Here is a 12,924-nt window from a genome sequence, read left to right on the forward strand (position 1 = left end):
GTGGCCGGGGACCTCTGCGGCGCTGGTGGCGGCTGGGAGCTCCGGCCCCGCGTGGCGCGCTCCCGCGCGGACCGCCTCTCCAAAGCTCCAGTGGCGGCCGGGGCGGGGGCGCTGGGGCTTCCGGAGACGGCTCCCCCCACCCCTGGGGAAGGAGGAGGAGAAGGAGGAGCCGGGCGTGGACGGAGGGGCTGCGGGGGCGGGGGGGGGGCGGGGGCGGGCGGCGATCTGTCCTGGCGCGGTGCGCGCTTGGCACTTTCCGAAGCGGTAACTGGGGCTGGCGTCCCCCGCCTGAGGCCTGCGCCTAGGACCGAGGATCTGGGAGGGGGGGGCGGAGGGAGGGGCGGATGGGACGCGGGTCTTGAGGGCTCAGGTCCGAGGGGTCAGCGCCGCCTGCCCCGCACGCTGGGTCTGCAGCAGCTCACTGGAGTGGGACCGGGAGGCGGGATGCAGGGAGACCAATGGAGGGGGTCGGGAGCCCGGACGGCAGAGTCCAGCCGCGGCTTCTGGCCTCCGAGATCCTCCCCATCTCAGGACTCCGGACCCGGACCCGCGGTGAGGGCTCCGGGCCAACCCATCCTTCCCTCTCTCTGGAGGCTGGGGCTGGCAACTCTGTGAACTGTCACCAGCTTCCCTTCAGACGCCCAACTAATTTCCCGGGCCGTGGGCCACGTGCCGGTGCCCCGTGAGGGACAGCTCTTAGGGAACTCGCTCTCTAGTGACAGGCAGGTTCGAGACTCCCCCCAGGGCAGGCAGGCTGCTCTGCTGGGGCTGGGAGCCTCTCAGTAATGCCCCCCTCTCCTCGGGTCCTGGCAAACAAGGGCTAGTTTGGAAGGAGGCAGAGACAGAGCAGGGAGGGAGGGGAGTCCTTTCCCATTGTATTAACTTTGTGTATAATTCACAGGACCCGGACTCAGCACTCACACAGCAATTTCCAACTGAGCTGAAGGGGTTCTTGCCCGCCCCACACCTGGATCTCCTCAGCCCACTTATGTGGCCTCTCCAGCAAACGACACAGCCACCGACCAAGCCCGGGAAGATTTACCCACAGCGCCTGTGAGCCCAGCGACATGCGGACCATACGGGGGCTCAAAGACAGAGTATACCAGACACGGCCCCCGAGGACCCAGCTGGGGAGAGACTTGGCGTGCCTTTAACCCAGCAAAGCTGTGTGCTGGGACAAGCCACAGGGACTGTCCCTCGACGCTGAGGCAGGATGAGGCAGGAGGTGCTTCCGTCTGGGGCTCGTCCCCTCCCTAGAGTTCCCTTTGTTTCCTGCAGTGAACACTGCCTCGCCTCTGGACACACGGCTTTCCCACCGGCTCAGACCCCAGCACGGACAGCCACCCCTCCTGTGCCTCTTACCATAACCCGGTTTTTAAAGACTGTTCACAGCAGCTCCAGCTGCCGCATGGGCCTGGGGGCACAAGTATTGGGTAGTCAGAGAATCTCAGAACCCATCAGTAGTATCTGTATGGGTGCCCGCCTAGATCTGTGAGTCCAGAATAGATTGGTAATGTCTGCCATGGGTGCTGGTGCAGCCCGTTAGGACACTTGTGTTTCCATAGGCTCCTTGAAGGTCAGCCCCACATGGGCCTCACAGCTGAGGCTGGGGCTCCCCGAGCCGACGGAGCAAGGAAGTGTGAGAAAGCACCGCGGGATTCAGTGGGTCAAGTTTGGCAGCAGTCAGCCCTGAGCCAAGGTTGTCTGGGACGCTTTGGCCCCCTGAAATGGGTGGGAAAATCCAAGAGCCCCTGGGATGAACCACAGGCAGTTTGGACCTCGGACTAAAGGGAAAGAGAAGGGGCAGGTCAGGAAGCAGCCACAGCCAGCCGGAGGGACACTGTGGGGGCTGCTGGCTCAGTCCCCAGACCGGGAGCAGGACCCGGGGAGGCGCTGGACCCCTTCTGTTCAAGGCCCTTCCTTCACTCGGCACCGGTTCACCTTCGTCCGTGCTTGAAAGGCACTGGGGTTGTGTCAAGGTCTGGTCCCTAGGGTCCCACCCCAGCTCTGCCGTCCCAGCCATCTGAGGGCATGAGGAACCCCCCGCCCCCAGGCTCAGATGGTGGTGCAGATGGGAGCACGTGCTATGCCTGGTAGCCCACCTGAGCTGTCTGAGCACCACCCAGCCCCTGCCCCCAGCCAGCCTCCTGGTCCCTGCTCTGTACTCGCCCTGTCATGTGTTCCCTAGGCCGGTCCTGGCCACAGAGATGAAGCAAGCTCTTACCCGTAAATGTCCTCTTTGAGCCTCTGAATCATCATTCTTGAAACTCTGTCTTGGCATTTGCTCTGTGGCCCCCAGTTGAGTGTGTCAAGTGGGAGGCTCGAGGCTGGGGCGGGGGGACGTCACTTCCCTGGGAATGCTTCTGAGTTCAGCTGGCTCACATGTGGATCAGATTTGGGCCCAACATCCTCTGCCAGGGAAAATAGAAACCGTAAAAAAAATGAGAAAGGAATAGAAAGAAACTTTTCCTTGGCCACAGTGAGTCACCAACGGGAACAGGAGCAAAAGCCTCATGGGGAGCTGGGCAGGGGGTGGGGGTGGGGAGTTGGGGGCCCTCTGCCCCCAAGTGTCCGGGCAGGTGGAGAGCAGGGTGGCTGCTGTCCGGGCCAGGCCAGGACCCCGTGCTCCGTGCTTGGGGCTGGGACCCCACTTTCCGACGCATTTACCCTAGAAGACCCTCGAGCTGGGCCCAGGCTCAGGCAGCCATAAGGCCTGTTAGGGGGTCCCTTGGTGCTGAGGAGCAGGCCAGCTAAGCAGACTCTCCGAGGGCAGCACGAGGCAGGTCCAGGGGAGGCTCATGGCCTGTGGCTGCCATTCACCCCTTTAGGGTCCGGTGCCTCCTGCTCCCGGGTGGGGTGTCGGGATGCAAGTTCAGGGGCTCTTGGGAGCTAGTGAGGGCCTGCTGGACCCTCCAGTGTCCCGTACCCCCACCTCCGGGGGCTTCCCCTCGCCCCCTGGTAGGGTCTGCCCAAGGGGCCACAGCAGGACCGGGCTTGCCAGGGAGAGGGCAAGCCTGGTGGGCCACTCTAGCTGCGTCCAAGGAGAGGAAGGAGAGTTCCTGGAGGAACCTGTGGGCCGGTGGCAAGTCCTCTGGAGAGGGAGCTGGAGGGGCTCTCTCCACCCTCGGTCAGGAGCAGGGGAGCCCTCAGAGGTCAGCATAAGCACCATCTTGGAGGATGGGGGCCGTGCAGAGGCCCTGCAGGCTGCCAGGGAGGGCCAGGGGACGTGTAGACAAAGCTTTCAGGCAGGGGTCACCAAGGCCACGATGCTGCTTTCAGCAATGTCCCCTGCCCCCAGCATGGTGCGGTGGGGGAGCTATGAGCTCCCACATTGGAAGGGGTGAGGAGGTGGAGAAGAATGGGAAGGAATGGAGGCCACCCTCTTTCTAGCCTGGTGGGGTCCACCCTATAGGGACGGGGAGGGAGGACGCTGTGGGTAGGATGAGAACCAGAAGGCTCAGAGAAGGTAGCTCTGTCCTGCGTGGTGAGGAGGACCCCAGGATGGGCCTGGGGCAGGAGGGAGAGAGCTCCCACCATCCTGGAGGTCAGTCTTAGAACTGGGACCTCGAAGAATTCTGTTGACTTAGTCTGTGAGACCAAGGCTGGCTCAGGACCCCGGGGGCTGCTGCCCCACAGGGACAGAGCCTGAGGAGTCCTCTGTCTCTGCATCTCAGACAACTTGGAGGCAGTGCTGGCCTGGGCCTTGGGAAGTGTGAGGGTCACTCCCATGACCTTGGCCCTGTTCCCTTCACGCACTGGACCTCAGCGTTCCTGCTTTCCAAATGTGGTCACCGGAAGCACTAGGAAATGCTGGGGTGGGGGCAGGTAGGGGAAGTTCTTCTGGGGAAGAACTGAACTCTGGGTCTAAAGATGTCCCCAGGCCAGCCAGCTGGCCACCCCAGCAGGAGACCGCCTCACCCCATGTTGCCATGGCTACCACATTCCCGGTCTCACCGTCCTCCACCTCCTAGTCTCCAGCCCACAGCCACCCCCAGTTCCGGCCCCCTCCACCCTGCCCCCCCGCCCCCGCACCTTTGGGCCCCCAGGCAATTTGTGCATTCCTCTGCGGCCTGTCTCTGGCTCACTGGCTCCTGGAGCTCCACAAGGGGCCGGCAGGCACAGAGACCGTCTGCCCTGGACACAGTCAGGCTGCAGGGCACAGGAAGTGAGTGATGGACAGTCCGGAGACAGACGACAAGGGGAGGGTAACGACCAGCCGGGAGACAGAGTCCTGGCCTGTGAGACAAAAGATGGGGGATTTCAGAGGGGGAGACTCAACCCCCCAGGCTAGGACCCCCTGTCAGACTCCCACGTCTCTGGTCCTAGTGCGTGGAGGGCAGACGGGGATGGGATTCACACTTGTCCAGTAGGCTACCATCTTTCCCCATCCCTAAGTGAGAAAGCAGCTGCTGCGGGAGAAGGGATATGTTCGGGTCACAGCATGTCAGCGGTGGGGAAGGGCCAGGAAGGACTTTGGAGCCGGACTGAATGCTCTTTCCATCTGGGCTCCCCAGCCTCTAGACCCAGGCCAGGGGGCCGCGGTGGCGCTAGCCCGGCTACTGCAGAGGCCCGAGTGTCACCTGGGCCTGGGCAGATGTGGGACATTCACCCACCAACAGCACCACATGCCTGGGGTCCGGCTGGGGCAGCCACAGGGCACAGGAACTGGGACAGGCATGAGTGGCAGAGCCAGGGAGGCCGGGAAGAGACCTTCCTCGGCTCCTGGGGCCTCGGGGAAGCAGCTTGGGCACCAAGGCTGGGCCGTGGGGGAAGCAGAGCCTCAGTACTGAGCTGGCCAAGTGGAGTCTTCCTCCACGCCCGGCCAGCCGGCCCACGTGTGGGGGTCCTCTAACTGGAAGGCCTGGCAAGCCCAGGCTCTGGACAGCAGGCCCTGGGATCACACCCCAGCTCCTCTCCGTCTCCTAGAGTCCTGGTTTTGTCTCTCGGGATCAAGGGAGAAGGCCCCGGGCCCGGCCCACTCTTCAGCTCCTCCCTCTGGGGAGCGGCCCCTAGCAACGCCCCCTTGAGTGCAGGGGGTCAGGCCGCTGGGGGGGCCGCATGGGACCTGGGGTCTCCCAGACAGCGTCTAGTCAGCCACACAACTGGCAGAACAATTTCCTTGGTTTCTGACACGTGATTTTCCACAGTCCGGTGTCCCCGCCCAGCTCACCAGGCCTGCTCTGCTGAGCGAGCAGAGTTCCCCCCCCGGATTCCTTCCATCACCGCAGGACCCAGCCCCCGGGGAGATGGGGGTCACCACAGCCATGGGAGCCCTGCTGGCTGGCGGGGGGCAGGCGTCCAGCGCTGTGAGAGCGTCTGTGTCCACAGATGGGACCACAGTGCATGGCGGAGGCAGCCGGACAGCCTGCCAGCGGCGTGTCCCAGGGGGACGGTTCCAGACGGCGTCTGCTGGGAAATGGACTGTGGATCCTGGTGGCTGTCCTCACCCAGATGAACTCCTGGTGGAATGAAGTTACAGATGTTAGAGGAGAAGCTGTCTGGCCTTCAAGGAAAACAGGGTTCTGAGTTTGGGCTCCTCTTGGGAGAAGTTTCTGGGCAGAAACTACATAAAAAGAATCAAGAACTTTGTCTGGATTAAAGTTTTAGTTTTCTATTCAAAACGTACTGAAGATCACCTAAAAGGGCAAACAGAATGCTGGGGGCGGACCTCCCCGGACGGAGAGAGCATTTCAGGGGCTCAGCAAGACTCCAGAGCGGCCTCTGAGCTTCCGCCTCTCCCCTCTGACAAGGGGTCACAAGGGCCATGAGGACTCCCTCCAACAAACCTAGAGAGCTGGGCCTGAAAAACAGTGCCTTTGATAAAAGGAAGCCGTCCAATAAAATTCTTTACATTTTTAAACCAATCTGACCTTGTTTCCGTTTTTTAAAAGCGGGGGACAACGCAGAATCCGGCAGTGCACCGAAGTACAAACATAAGCGTCCAGGAAATACTTGCAAACTGTTGACCTCATTAAAAATCAGGAAAATGCGGGGGCACCTGGGTGGCTCAGTGGGTTAAGCCTCTGCCTTTGGCTCAGGTCGTGATCCCAGGGTCCTGGGCTCGAGCCCCACGTCGGGCTCTCTGCTCAGCAGGGAGCCTGCTTCCCCCCCTCTCTGCCTGCCTCTCTGCCTACTTGTGATCTCTGTCTGTCAAATAAATAAATAAAATCTTTAAAAAAATATATCAGGAAAATGCGAATTAAAATCTGGTCGGTGCTACTTTTCCTACGTGAGAGGCTCCGGGACAGAACATCTCCTGGTGGAGGTAATGCTGGGGAGACCCCGAGCCACCACCAAAGGACAGGACCGGGCTGTGCTCGCTCCCCGAGTGTGTCCCACTGGTCTCCAGACCGGTTTGCTGAGCTGCCCTGCGCACTGGGAGGAGCCCACGGCCCGCCCCAGGAGCCAGACCTGCAGGAGAGCGAGGTCAACCCCTCTCCCTCCCCTCCCCGACTCTCTACATTTGTACATCTGCACATACGTGATGTACACACAAGTGTGTTTACAGTGACACACATATCCCCTGAGGGCTCTGTCTCTCTGGAGAGCCCGGGCCGGGACATCCCCCACAGCAGCCGAGCGGACCGACCATCCCATGAACACCTGGTGGGACGGGCCTGCCGTCCGCTGCCGCCCAGCCTCCCTGCCTGCCTCCAGCCCCGCCATATCCCAAACTCCAGCTCACCACGTGTCCCAGGAAAGGCTGGGACCAGGTGACTGGACTCCGGCCTCCCCCTTGCTCCCCTCGGCCTCAGCCAGAGGGCGGGCCACATGCACACCCCACGGGGCTGTACCGGGCCACCTCCCTGGGGGCCACGAGAGGACCGATGGCTCAGCAGGCCACAGCTCTTCTTCTTGGGAAGCCGGACGCGGCCTTGTGAAGACCGTGCCCCAGCACCCCCACCTTGAGGTGGGCTGTGGCCACACGGAGGTGCTCTGTGGCCCTGGGGGTGACAAGCCTGGTCGCACAGCCCGTCCACAGGAACTCTGGGGAGCAAGGTATTGCTTTAGTTCCTGAGAAATCCTCCCGGGGCCCACCCAGACTAATGTGACACATTCCCGATTTCACTGGGAAGAAATGCCACCAACTTGGTGGGCGTGTCCTATCTTGGGGACATGTTTGCTGTTCTTTCTGCTGGCAGACCCTTTCCTCAGACATCACTACTTTTGGTCTTTTACCCAAAGACCCCCTCTCATTGAGGCTCCCTGCACTGCCCTGCACAGGCCTTCAGCCCTCCCCTGTGTCCCCCGGAACAGCCCACCCCACACCCACACTTGGTAGCTGACATATTGACCCATGGGGCTACCCCAATGACATTAATGCTCCAGGGAAGCGGCCTGCCTGTGCTGACGCCCTGTGCCCTGCACCCTGTGACTTGGAGGTCCCTCCCCGCTGAATACAGGCTTGGTCATGAGCTGCTCTGGCCAGTGGGACAGGAACATATGTGTCTCAAAAGGAGGCTTGAAGAAGCACTTGCAGAGTCCCTCCCCCCAGTCCCCCCAACCTTCCAGAACTGTGCGGGCAGACCTGGGCCGGCCTGCTGGAGAACAGACCACAGGGGCAGGCTGAGGCCCTGGGGGGCTGGCACCCTGCCAGGAGGACCATGAGGGTGACCGGGGAGGCCAGCCAAGCTGGGCTCCTGTGGGCAGAGCAGCCTGGAGAGCTGGCAGGCATGTGAGCTAATAGATGGTGCTGTTTCCATCTGCTGAGCTAAGTGGCTGGTCATTCAGCAAGAACTGACACCTCGGTGTTTATTACCTTTCTGCCGCTGTCATGACATCTACAGCTGCACCGTCCCTGTTCAGAGGACGGCCCAGCACACACGGGCCTGAGTAAACGTCTGTTAAGTGTCTGAATGCGAGCCACATATCTTCGTGGGATCCCGCGAGCTGGAGAGCAGCGTCGGCTGGAACCATGTGAGGACAGGAGTGTGGCTGGCGCTGGAGCTCGCAAAGAGCATGGCAGACCACGAGCGCCCAGGGCTCTAGATCACTGACACAGGTCGTCTGAGAGCTTCAAACAAAGATTAGCCAAGAGTCCCCGTCCTCTTCTGGAAGCTAATACCTTTGCCTTATAACAAACCCTGACGAAGCCTAACAGAACAGCAATAGGTAACACCCCCAGGAGAATGCTGCTGGCGTAGACCCGTATCATTGAGAGGACAGTGCGCCAGGCACTGCTGTCCCTGTGAAACTTAAAGACTACATCATCTCTGCAAAAGACACCAAGTCTCCAAAATGTAAAACCTGCCTGAAAGATACCAGTTAAGAGCTCCATTATGTAGCAAGTGAAACTTTAATGAAAAAAAAAAAATCAGTCTAATACCCAGGTTTGAATAGTTTCGGATAGCACTGAGGGTCCTGTGTCCCAGCTGACTGACACGGGGACAATCGAATGACGACTCATAACCTGCAACATCTGATTGCTGAAAATGGCTTCTCAATTAAGACAGGGTCGGCTGTGAGTGATGGAAAGCCCAATGTAACGGTGGTTTACATAAGGTAGAAACTTGCTCTTTCACATAAACAAAAGTCAGAGGCAGAGCCCCTGGCATGGCAGCCTAACCACCACCAGAGGTTCCAGCTCCTTTCATCCTGTTACTCCCGCATCCTCAACTTGTGGCTTCCGTCTCCTGGTGCAAAATAGCTGCTTGAGATCCAGCCATCATGCCATCATCCCAGCCAGCAGAAAGGAGGAAAGGAATAGCAGAACACAATTTCTCCCTTTAAGAACACTTTCTAGAAGTTCACACAAAAGGTCCAAGTTGAATCCAGTGGCGTTGGCCAGAGTGCAGTCACGGGTCATCCCCAGCTCCACGGGAAGCTGAGCAGTACAGCTTTTTTCCAATGGCCTCATGCCAACCAAGTCTCAGGAGTTCTCTCACTGAACAAGGAGTCCATAATAGATGCTGAAGAATAACCAGTCTGCGGCAGATGATGTCTTCTCCCAAGTCCGGCGAGATTACTAAACTCGTAGGAAGGTACGGAAAAATACCCAGTGTGTTGTGGAGGGCGGTGTCGAAAGTACTCACGTTCCTGCATGCTCGCTGGCAGACCTGAGCCCGAAGCCCAGCCAGCTGGAGTGAGAAGTGGGAACCAACTCCAGTGGGCAAGGGGGGCCCCTAGTAGGCGTGTACCCCGGCTCCAGAGCTCCTGCCCCCAGAGGGGGTTCTGGAGCACCCCAGGGTGGTGGGAGTGTCGTGTCAGGGTTAGAACCTGCAGCGGCTCTCTCTCTCTCTGTCCCCTCCTCCTGACAGCCGAGCTTCTCGAAGATGTGCCCCGTGATCCTCTTTCTGCTTCCTCAGTGTCAGGCAGCTGCACCCGCGTCTGGCATTCTAACCAGCCCCCCACCCACCCAGGGCCACCATGGCTCCTCTCAGAACCTCCTTCTCTTGGACAGGATTGGGGTCACTCAGATCTCCGGGCTGGCTCCCTGCCTCCTCCCCTGCTTCTGGGGCAGGTCCTCTGCACATGGCCCCACGCAGTCCGCACCATATAGATGCCCTTCACCTGCCGTAGGTCAGGACCCTCCCCCTCTCAAATCCTGTCCTGTGTACAAGCACGGTTCCCGAAGAAGGGGAGGCGGACTTGGTGTCTAGAACCCCAAAGACATGGAAGTCTGGGGGGACCCTCAGCCCATGTATATCCAAGGCCAGCCCTCAGGGACTCCTGTGGGGCCATGTAAGCCCGGCCAGGCCAGCCCCCGGCCGTACGGGCTCGCCTTGGGTACAGGCCCTCTCTGGGTAGGTAGTGCTTGCCAAGGGCGGCAAAGGTCAGGTCGTATGCGTTTTGGGCCAGGATGACTTGCTCAGTCAAAAAGCATTATTGACTGATTCCATGAGCAGGCACTGGCACCCTGAGCCCATGCAGGAAGGACCCCCCAACCCGGGGAGCCTTCTCTCCAGCAGAGGACACCGGATCCACCGCCCAGCTGGCTGAGGGGCATGGAGGAGGGCCTGCCAGGGCTTCGTTACGAAGGGAGGAGCGAGTGGGCTGGGCCAGGCAAGTCCCTGCAGGGAAGGGATCACGTCCTGGAGAGGGGCAGGGCAAGGTCCAGAAGACCCCGCCGGAGGGGAGCAGCCGCAAGGATCGTGGCAGGAAGGGTCAGTGTGGACGGGGTTAGGGGCAACGGGAGGCCTGGGCGGGTCTGCAGAAAGCCGGCTCACACCGGGGTTCTATCCCGCGGGCAGAGGGGCTCCCTGCAGCTGAGGGGAGTCATGGGGCTTGGAAGGACCGCAGGGGGCAAGGAGGCCAGGCTGGAGACGATACTGGGGCAGCACCCGCAAAACCTGGGCTCTGCAGATGGGGAGGAAGGGGCCGGTGAGGCCACTGGTTGTAACTTGTGGGTGGGGTCCGAGGGGGGCCCACAGGAAGAGCATTTCCAGGGGAGGGTAATCCCTGCAGATAGCTGGTCAGACATTCCTGAACCGAGGGGCAGGAACTGGGCAGTGTGGATTTGGGGGTGACTGATGGGAAGGTCAGACGCCCCCAGGTAGGGTGTGGGGAGCAGTGACCCTACCCGACCCAGGTGTGATATAAGGATCAGATGCGAGACAGAGGTGGCCACCTGGCCCTATGCCCCCTTGAGAGACCACTTCCCCCAAATGAGTGCTTGTGGGGCTGGCAGGGTCCCCAGGGCCTGTGCTAGGTTGGGTGTTGGGTCGTCCCGCCAGCTACGTGCTGGGTCTGCAATCCTACCGGGGGGGCCGTCAGAAACAGGGATGGCACCCCTGCCTGCCTGACTCCCCCCCTGCCCCTGCACTCCAGTGGGCTCAGGACCCCCCCCCAGCTGCCAAACCACTCAGGGCTGCTGGAAGCAGGTCTCTTGAACACTGCTTACTGTACAAGCTCATTGCAGAAAAATCAGAAAACAGGCAAAACAACAAGTGATTATGGTTAGTTGTATCAAATGTATCCCCCCTGCCAGAGAGAACAAGTAACAGTTTCATAACATCGGAAGCACATAGGCTGGGAGGTTTGTGAGGCAGTCAGCCTCCCTGGGTCCCATCCTTGAAATAGCGGAAAGCACGTACCTCAGTCTCTGTCCCCATCCCTGACACGGAGCTCCTGAAACCCTTGGAATTTCCCAAGCCACAAGAGCCCTGGGAGCTTCTCTTGCTCGAACATTCAGCCTTGATCCCGTTTCCAGAATAGAGTTCCTAAATCTATTGGAATTTCCTGGCTGAAGGGAATGTCTTTCATTCTAACGAGCCCCTCTGGGTGGGCTCCAGGATGGTTTCAGGAGGGGTGGTGGTCACCAGAAGGATCAAGCCACAGTTAGGAGCCTGGAGCGTTCTGTCTCACCCCCACACCCCTGGGAAGGGAGAGGGGCTGGAGACTTGCTTGTTGATGGAGGCTGTCTCCGTGAACCCCGACGTACAGCCAGGCAGTCAGGCGCACAGAAGCACCTGGGCCTGAGGTGGGCATCTGGAGTCAGGTGGTGGCTGAGTCCCTGACCTGTAAGACAGCCAGCCGGTGCTGGAGAATTGTCCAGGGCGGGAGTCAGAAGGCGTGTGAGAGTCAAGGAGACACAGGAGTGTTTTTCCAGGACAAGATCCCAACACTGCAGTTAACCATCTGTTCAATGGCAGGCAAGTTCCTTAACCCTCTGTTCCTCTGTCCCCTCCCTGGCAACAGGGGGGCATGGAGCTTACCTGGGAACATCCTGGCCATTGATGAGTTGACACGTGATCGAGCTTAGGACAGTGACCAGCAGAGGGCGCTGATCTCACTACGTGTGTGCGCACATGCTTAAAAACATGTTATTATTAAAATCTCAAACATATGCACCCGCGGAGAGATGATATACTGCACTTCCTGCCCATCTAAGTTACCGGTTCTCGGCCCGTCTTGTTTCTTCTGTGTCCCACCGTTTCCTCTAGGCGGGATCACTGGAAGCAACGCCCAGACATCATATGACCTCACCAGGAAACAGTCTGTTGCGCATTTCTAAAAGGAAGGACCGCCTCTGCCTCTCTCTTCTCAACATAACCTCCAATCGGTCTTGACCACAATTCCCGTAGCATTCAGAGCTGCTGTCACTCAGCGGGCACATGTACCCAGCTGCCCCACGCATTCTCCGTTCTGCAGCTGGGTTGCTTGAATTGGGACCCAAAGGAGGCCCTGCTGTTCCCTGTATGTGTCCGTGGCTCTGATGCAGGAGGATGCCTGACCTCCTGCCTGACCACTCCCTCTTATGATCAGGACACGGGCCAGTTACGCACTCTGGAGAGGGTGGGGGAGGAAGGGTGTCTGCAGGAGGGGAGGACAGCCCCAAACCCACTCCCCAACAGAGGGGCTGTGGGGTCTGGTATCCAGCCACCTGCTCACCTTCCATTCTCATCTCAGGTGAGCTGTAAGGAGTCTGACACAACTGCTCACACCTGTTGGTTTCTAGGGCACCGGCTTGCGGGTTCTCTCCAGGCCCTGGGGACAGTCTCCCTCCTCCATTACGGGGAGCCCTGCCCTCCCTCCAGGGGGGCCTCCTCACTCCCTCACTGTAGCTCCTTTGGTTTCCGCGAGGTCCCAAGGACCCGTCTGGAGCCCCGACTCCTGAGCTCCTTAGGACTTGGCTGGAGCACGTCCTCCCTTCTCCGCTAGGACAGCCAGATGCAGCCCCCCGACGGGTCTCGTCAGCTCCACTCACACGCCTCGTCCCAGCGAGCGCCTCCCAGCTGGCCTCTCAGAGGGGTCTCCCTGCTTTCCCCCTTGCCCCGAGCTGCTCTCTGGACAGCAGCGGGGGCTTGTGGAAGATGAGTGGGATCACGTCCTGCCCCTGCTCAAAGTCTCTCCTCTGACTCTGGGGGAAAGCAGCCTGCAGCCTGAGGACCTCCCGTTTTGGCCCCCGCTGCTTACTCTGCGCTGACCCCACAGGTCCTCCCTCTTCCTGGCAGGTGCCCCCCACGAGACCCCTCACCCGGACCT

The sequence above is a fragment of the Enhydra lutris genome, unplaced genomic scaffold (assembly GCF_002288905.1).
Source record: "Enhydra lutris kenyoni isolate GAN:26980312 unplaced genomic scaffold, ASM228890v2 scaffoldscaffold51, whole genome shotgun sequence".
NCBI lineage: Eukaryota > Metazoa > Chordata > Mammalia > Carnivora > Mustelidae > Enhydra > Enhydra lutris.